The sequence below is a fragment of the Mustela erminea genome, chromosome 1 (genome assembly GCF_009829155.1).
Source record: "Mustela erminea isolate mMusErm1 chromosome 1, mMusErm1.Pri, whole genome shotgun sequence".
In the NCBI taxonomy this organism is placed as follows: domain Eukaryota; kingdom Metazoa; phylum Chordata; class Mammalia; order Carnivora; family Mustelidae; genus Mustela; species Mustela erminea.
Window position 1 is genome coordinate 162,127,578 of NC_045614.1, and position 8,613 is coordinate 162,136,190.

The following is an 8,613-nucleotide window of genomic DNA, read 5'->3' on the forward strand; positions in this document are numbered from 1 at the left end:
ACTGAATTCTCTAAGAATACCTCCTCTTGAAGCAGTTATGCTCCTAGTGCTTTAAACTAAAACACCTCTTAAAAAAAAAAATCCCTCAAATTCAGAAAAAGGGAAAACATCACTTATTTTCCAGAGCTACAGACACTTGGAATCCTTGCCTTCCACTGGGGTTGGGCAGCCGGGCAAATCTGTCCTCTCAGGGTGTGCCTTAGAGAGCTTGGTCTGTGGGTTTTGGAGCTAGAAACCTCTGTGGCCCGGAGTCATCAGATTTGACTAGCTCTCCATTGGAGTTCACCCAGGCTCTAAGAGAAGAAAAAATTGCAGATGCTCACAGAATATTAATGGGAGACACCTGGTGTCCTCCAGCTGCAAGCCCCATGCGACAGCCCCTCCATGCCCGTGTGCATGCAGCAGAGGGCAGCAACGCCCTGCGGACCGGCACTGTTCGCCCAGGTGATGGGAACTGCCCCCGCGGCTTTTCAATTCCAGTAACGTTTTCTAAAGGCCCTTTCAGCATGGGGATAGACATTCTCTGTACTTAAAAATAACTCCTCTATGGAAGTCTTGAAAATCTCTATTATCCTCCCTGCTCACCAAATCCCAATTGCACAGCATTTCTTCTGCCTCAGATTAGAGTCGGCTGCATATAAAGAGAAAACAGAAGCCGCCAGTTTCACACACACAAAGAAATCTTGAACTTCTTGAACTTCAGAGGCAAATTCAATTATTTACAAAGAGAACCAGGGGCACGCATTATTTCTGCTGGAGGCAAGCCATAATTGTGTGTTTTGAGCAAACTTTTTAAATGCTTCATCTAAACACTGACACTCAATGAGAAAAGGACATTTTCAGAAGGAGGAAGTTGGGCAAAAGGTAAACTTACATTTGTGGTTTGCACAGAGGTTAACTCATTATTACTGATTTGTCTTGGATTTTTATTCTTTCATTATTATATATAAAAATTCGAAAGTGTAGTGTTACACCCTTGTACATGCAGCATGCTTAGAAAACATGCTGCTTAATATTTCAATTAATCAAGAGATATTTATTGAGTGCCAACCCTTAAGGGATTACTGAAGAGGCATAATTATAGGTAATTTTATGTAATCATTTATTTATTTATTTATTTATTTTTGAGCAAGAGAGCTGGCAGGTGTACAAGCAGAGAGAGGGCTGGAAGAAGAGACAGAGAATCTCAAGCAGACCACAGCTCAGAGTGGAGTCCTGTGCAGGGCTCAGGACCCTGAGATCATGACCTGCGCTGAAATCAAGAGTCAGACGTTTAACACTAAGCCACTCAAGTGCACCAGTTTTATGTGATTTGAAAATGTAAATGATGAAACACAACTCTTGCTCTTACCACATTTATTATTTTGCTGAAGACAAACATCCCTGCACACCATAAAGGAGTCAAGAAACATAAGGCACAGAACTGAATGAGTAGGTAGCCCAGGATTTTAGGAGAGGAGAGGTATAAGGATCAAGTCAGTAGGGAACCTAAACCTGGCTTCTTACTGTAAAGACAAGTCTGGTGGAAACCACAAGGTAAGTCATTTCAACCACAGGAAACACTAAGAACCATCAGTTGGAACTGCTGAAGTTCAAGGCCAACTCTGTGAGTCAGTTGTTATCATTGAACAGAGGCTTTATTGAGGGGCTGGGGCCCAAACAAAGCTGTCCAAGGGGTGAGATTAGATGGAGGAGGGCTTTGAATTCTGAGCTGTATTTTTTTCTTCATGTTATAGGTCTTTCAACAAAAGAGTAACATATATAAAATAACATTTTAGAAATATGAATTGAGTGGAGTTGTGGATAAAATAAGGGGGGAAGAGAGAGGAGGAAGACCGGTTAGGGGTCTTGCATTTCTTTAAGCATCGGAGGACAAGAGTCTATTGATTCGTTATGGCAGAGTGTGATGGGGGTGCGGACATTACAAGGAAAGAGGAGGCAAGCCTTGGTGTCCAATTGGACAGGGAATCAAAAATGTGCTGGGAAGTTTCATGCATCAGACTGAGGAGAAATGAAAAACTGTAGAAGATGTAAGGGCTGTAAAACCATGGAGAAGGGTCATGGATTAAATGTCACGGGTCCCTGCTGGAAGAGCCACCTCCCCAGGGAGCAAGGGATCACTGGACTTTGATGGAAAGTGAGGGACAGCCCGTTAGGTAGAGGCCCCACCTTCATGAGAAGCAAGTTCCCCCTTTTGGTTTTCACTCAGATTTTATGAGATTTAAGAATTGCCCTCTAATGGGAGAGAAAGAATTTCATGACACTTTCAGCAGATGACAATCTATTTAGTCACCATCATTTCCACCATGCTCAATGCCATCCATTAAAGACTGATTTTAATGTAATACACTTTTCCAATGATAGCATCAATATCTTTTCATTACCACAATGCATTTTAAAAGGGTTAACAAAGAAAATAAAAATCAGCTGGAATCCTAACCACCCACAGACAACCAGTATTTCTATTTTTGTCTTACATCTCCCTGGATTTTACATAAATATGTATGTATGTATGTATGAAGAAAACTGACTTTTACTATGTTTACCACATGCACTCCAGCCTGTCCCTTTTGTTATACTTCATAATATATTGCAGACATATACATGTTATAAAACAAAGATAAACCTCCTTCTTTTGAAATAGTTGCATGGGATTCTGTTGTATAGATGTTCAAAACAGAATTCTGAAGATAAATATAAAATTTCTACCTAATGTTTTACATTATGAAATAGAATTTAAAAATTCAATTGAATAATTATAGTTAGTAACCTTTGAATAATTTTCAGTGGCAAGCTAAAATAAGGAAAGAGAGAAAGGGCCACCGACAGAAAGGAGAGAGAGCTTGGTTTTGCCAAAGACCTGGGAAGCTAATGCTAGCTCACTCATAATTCATTAATGTTGACTTTTGCAGGAATATATTTTACAAACTATTAATATCACTAGGATTAACACACAATAAAAGAAATCTTAGAGATTCTATGTCCTACTCAGTTTCAGAACATTGAAATTTTCTTAAAACGTCTCTTCCAAATGCAATGAGAAAAAAAAGTACCACCTGAAAAACTGAGAAGTGTTCCAACTGATTTCAGAGCTTAAAAAAAGATAGTTAAGGAACCAAGTCACATACTGTGATGCAAATATATTCTTAACCACATTGTGTTTTTACAACTATGGATTCACATACAGATACTGCGTTTCTACACTTGGTGAAAACAACAGACTAAGTCAAGTCAACCATGGACTGCATCTGATCTTTTGGAAGTAATCTGTCCCACCAATGATTTCCTTTTTAAAATTTATTTATTTACTTATTTATTTAGTCACTTAAAAACAACATAAATTTATTATTTTACTGTTCTATAGGTAAATCTGACATGGTCTCACTACTCTAAAACCAAGGTGTCGGCCGAGTTCTGTTTCTTTCTGGGAACTTTAGGAAGAGATGACTTTTCTGGCCTTTTGCAGCTTCCAGAAGCTGCCCGCATTCCCTGGCTCAGGAGTTCTGAGTTTGAGAGCGAGAGCCAGAGCCAGAGCCAGTGAGTGAGAGGAAGACAGAGGACAGAGGCCACTTTGGTATTTGCTGTTTTTTGTAATGCTGTGGCTCAATACAGCCTCAGTTAGGTAATGTTATCAGGAAATAGGAGATTGTGATTAATAGCATTTCCTGGGTAACTGAGAGCTAAATCAAATACTTTTCATAGGGGAAGAATTGTGATGGGAAGGTAAAGTAAGTGAGGAAAAGGTCCTCACGGCTGAACATCTCTTAAAAATGTATTATTTCACCTTTCTGGCTCAATGAAAACCTTGCAATAAACATTACTCCACTTTATTTGGTGACTGATGATCTTACAGAGACCACAGACATTCTTTTGGACCTCAGACCCCATAGTGGTCTAAGAACATAGAGGATTCTTGTGAATAAAAATATGCTCCCCTTCTCCAAAAAAAGAAGTCTAACTTTTGAAAAATTTGCCTTCTTTATGAAGAGTCAAAAACAGAGGCATGGGCATGCCTCGACACAAAGGTTGTCTGTTTTCTGCCACAATCTTTAGAATGTTGGAGCTAGAAGGAGCTGTACCAACGATCTAGCAGAGCTAGAGCTCTTCATTTTACAGATGAAGAAACTGAGGCTCCAGAGGTGTCTTGGTCAAGGTCAAAGAGTTTGTTGTAGGAAACCCTGTACTGCATCGTACACTGAGATGCAGAGTCTTTGCTTACACTATTCAACTATTTAGTGCAGTGAGCTCAACAGCTGAAAGCAACCATTCCTCAAAGTAAAATGCCTCTGATATCTTAAAAAGTAAGAAACAATCTAGAAATCATTTGGTTTTGTTTGTTCCCATTACATTTCTCTCTACCAAACTGCTGTAGTATATCACAGAGGAAACAAGAGTGAGCAATTTCTGTCTGAATGTATAGATGTACACACACACATTCGTTTGAGAAGTTTCTGTTTGTGTATTTGTTTGTTCGCTTGCTTGCTTTTCAATTTAATTTCCTGGAGGAATTCTGACCAGCTTTCTGGGTGATACCACAGGGGCCATTTTTAAATCGAAGGTATTGAGTTAACTTCGCCTGGTATTATGTAACTCAGCATCAATTTTATTTTATTGCCACTGTTCTTTCACTATTTATTATGTATTTTTCTCTTTCATTTTGCTCAGAGAAGGCACTATAGATCTCTTATTTATTTCTCCAAATACTTTGCTTTCTCTTTGCGGCCTCTCCTCTCTCCTCAGTGCACACAGCCGGCCTATGGGGAAGCTGCTCTAATTACCCAGCGCCCAGCTGGGAAGGCCACATTTCTAGAACTGGATGACGAGGTAAACAAATGAACAACAGAAAACACTGTGTATGGAAAGTCCTCTGAAGCAAGCAGAAGATCCTCAAAGCTTTATTTTCTAAAACAAAATCATGCCTTGTCCCTTTTGAGAAAGTTGGGAAAAGCTTTTCTTTTCTTTTCTTTCTTTCTTCTTCCTTTTCCCTAAAATCATGCCTTGTTGAATTTGAGAGTGTTAGAATCTACTTGGAATTACCAGCATTTGTATCAGTTTCACACTCTAAGCACAGTTATAGACCCTGGAACTTTAGAATCATCAACCCCTTATTTTATAAACAAGGCACCTGGTGCCCAGTGAAGGGAAATGATGAACCTGAAGTCACAGAGCTATATGCATACCATAAATATTGAATTCAAAGGCATGGCTTTATTTTTTTATTTTTTTATTTTTTTAAGATTTTATTTATTTATTTGACAGAGAGAGATCACAAGTAGGCAGAGAGGCAGGCGCAGAGAGAGAGAGAGAGAGAGAGAGAGGGAAGCAGGCTCCCTGCTGAGCAGAGAGCCCGATGCGGGACTTGATCCCAGGACCCTGAGATCATGACCTGAGCCGAAGGCAATGGCTTAACCCACTGAGCCACCCAGGCGCCCAAAGGCATGGCTTTAATGTGGGCCACTTTTTCATACAGAAACAAAGGCTAATCATACCACAAATATTGCTATTTACATGACCCTGAGAAAAGAACCACAAAACCAGACTGCGCTGTCAACTGGGCTCAAGTCCCAGCAAAGCCATTCATCCCCACATACAAGCCTCACAGGTCGTGTGACTCAAATGTGTGCCTTTGGGACATAAAATTGCATAAAACAATGTGTCAGAGATCTGGCAGTTACTTTTAAGAGGTACAGACCTTAAATGCCAGTTTTGCAAATGTCTAAGCTCCTCTTTCCATACATCTCTAAGGCATACAGGTGCTTAAGAAGAACTCAACACCTCACCGTGGTTGGCCAGACTCTGCACAACCGACCACTAAGCCCCTGACTCCACTGTCTCCGCCCTTCCAGCCGCAAAGGCCCTCATTCACCACAGTCCGCCCCCTCTTTCCTTTCTGTCCCTCAGGCTCTCTGTGTTCTTCAAACCCCAGGGTTTCTGCGTGAGCCATGTGCTCTGTTTAGTACTCTTCCACAGCCTTGTTACCTGACTGGATTCTGTCATTCTGGGGTTACCCCCTTCCTCTTCAAGGACGTTTCTGACCCCCATGAGTGTTCACAGGAGCACGCCCCCTCTCCCCACCCATGGGTCTCATTCATATCAACAGCAGTTATTCCCTACATGGTGCTTATCAATCGACTAAGAGAAGTTAGGTTGCTGTCTTTCATGTTGGTGTATTGTCACTTTACTTTCTTTTAGAATGTAAGCTCTGCAAGGACAGGAATTCTGTGTATTAATCATCTCTTACACCTCACCAAACATCCTCTTGACTCACCTTTTCATTCCAGCTGTTGTGGAAGCAACCAGCTGCTTACATATACAGCCTCTTACAACCCTTACATATACAACATATACAGCCTCTCCTCCGCCACCCAGAATGACCCTCACTTTCTGACTGGGTGTCTCTGGAGCAGAGACACAGTGCCTCATCCATTCTGACACATGAACAACCCTGAAAGGTAGTTAACACCCCATGGGGTAACACGTGGCCCATGAGGAGCAAGAGCTCGTGCATAAATCCTTCCTCTTCTAATGATCAGGTGAGAGTGATTCTAAGGTGTGTTCTATAGGACTCTTTAGAAGGTGCCCAGAGGGACCCAGCCACATCTGTCCATAGTGCAAGCTGCTTAATAATATGCCTTTAGATTGGTTGTTCTTCCTTCCCTGCTTTACTCTTCTCTGTCCCCCATTTCTGTTCCAGAGAATGACGTTTTAAGGTAGCTGTAAACATTCTCTTATCTCATGCTGTGCCTTTGGGGGAATGCATGTCAAAGCTGTCTTCTTATTTACTGCTCTATCTCCAGCCCCCAGAATGGTCTTGGCCACATAATAGACACTATATTATTATTATTATTATTATTATTATTATTATTTTATTATTTTTTGGTAAAACTCTCTTTACTAAGTAACATCATTTCCCATCAATGGGAACAAATTAGCACACTCCTCTCACAATGTCCACAAAATTGCAATAAGCTAGTCAGATAGTCTTAAAAATAATATATATCCTTTTTTCTGATGAGTTTCTAAAAAAATATTGGGCTCCAACTACATGCCAGGCACTAGGACTGATCTACAGAGACAAAGATAAAGAACCTCCCCACTGACATCGTTTTAACATTATCAAGGAGAGGGATGACCACTGTAAGTATGAGCAGTCCAAGGACTCCCATAGGTCCCCCACCAATTATGACCTTTAGGTCCACTTTAAACTATATAAGGAAATCAGTAGCTCATAAAAGAGCAGACAATATACACCTTGACAATGTCGATATAAATTTAAAGACATTTCATGGCTGACCTGCCAAATGCTCAAATGAACTATAGAAAATAAAGAAATCCTTGTCACATGAGCCATGGAATTCAACAGCAGTACTTAAGATAGAAATGACAAACCTACCTCTACCAATGATAAGATTCTTTTCTCTGATAGCCAGAAAGCTAAGGAGTATGATGCTATAACTCTGGGGAAATGAATATGATCTAGGTCTCCTACATAGAGGCAGGTGATATTTTAAGTATCAGAGAAGACACAGTACAACTTCTGCTGGTACTAGTGGTTTAGCTCTCACTGAATTTCTTGTTTCTTGGGAGCTGCATTACCCCAGAGTCGGTAAGCCAGTCTCAACCCATCAGAAAACAAAAGGCATATCCAAAAGTGATAATTGAGTTGAGTTTAATGTGCAGTTTATATATAAGGCATGGTAGGGTTGTAAAGGCCTATTTAGCCAGAGCAATTCCACCCAGTTGAACAGCCATTTTGTTGTTTATGTAATAAAACTTAAACTGACCCCCCCCCCCCCACCGCCAGGGGACTTACATAAAAGTAAGTCTGGGAAACCAGTAAAATATGGTCGACCAGTCCCAGGTAAAAGCCCAAATACAAGGGCTGGTCAGGCCAGGTGGAGACATTCAATCAGTGAAGTGCTCATACTGTCTCCCTAGCTACCAAGGAGTGTTGGCCCCGCCTTTTGGGCGCCAATTCTGACCGAGGTGATAGGCTAGTTCAAATATCTACTATAGGGTAAATTGTAAGTCAATTGGCCACCCGTGTGTGACCTAGGATGAGATTGCGTGTTGCAATCTCATTGGCCACCTTGTGCGGCCAGGCTCAACCACACGGCCTTTGCTCTATAAAAGTTAGTCTGTAAGGCAGGGAGGGGTCGCCCTCTCTGTAAGAGGCAGCACGACCTGTCAGTTTGATTCTGGATGCTTGGCGCGAAATAAAGCTTTGCTTGACCTTAGCTTTGTATCAGTCTCGCTCCTTCGATTACGGACCCACCAGGGTATAGGGGAAATAAGAAGGGATGGCATAGTTCTCAGGGCTAGCAACACTGGGAAGCCACTTCCTTTCCCAGGACTGAGGGGAACTGGGAGAGGGTCACCGGAGAGAATAACTATAGGAAGAGGGCCTCCTGACAGGAACTGTGGCCTTTTCAGTATAGAAATGCAGGCAAGCCACAGCAACTCTTCACACAGGCAGCTGGGGATATGAATACCTCAACCTCACTTTCCTTAGAGGGAGGAAGGAGAGTAAGGTTGAGACATTTGCAGAACCAGAGGTCAAGAGAGCTCATTTACAGTCCACACAGCTTTGCCTCCTGGGCCAATAAACATGAT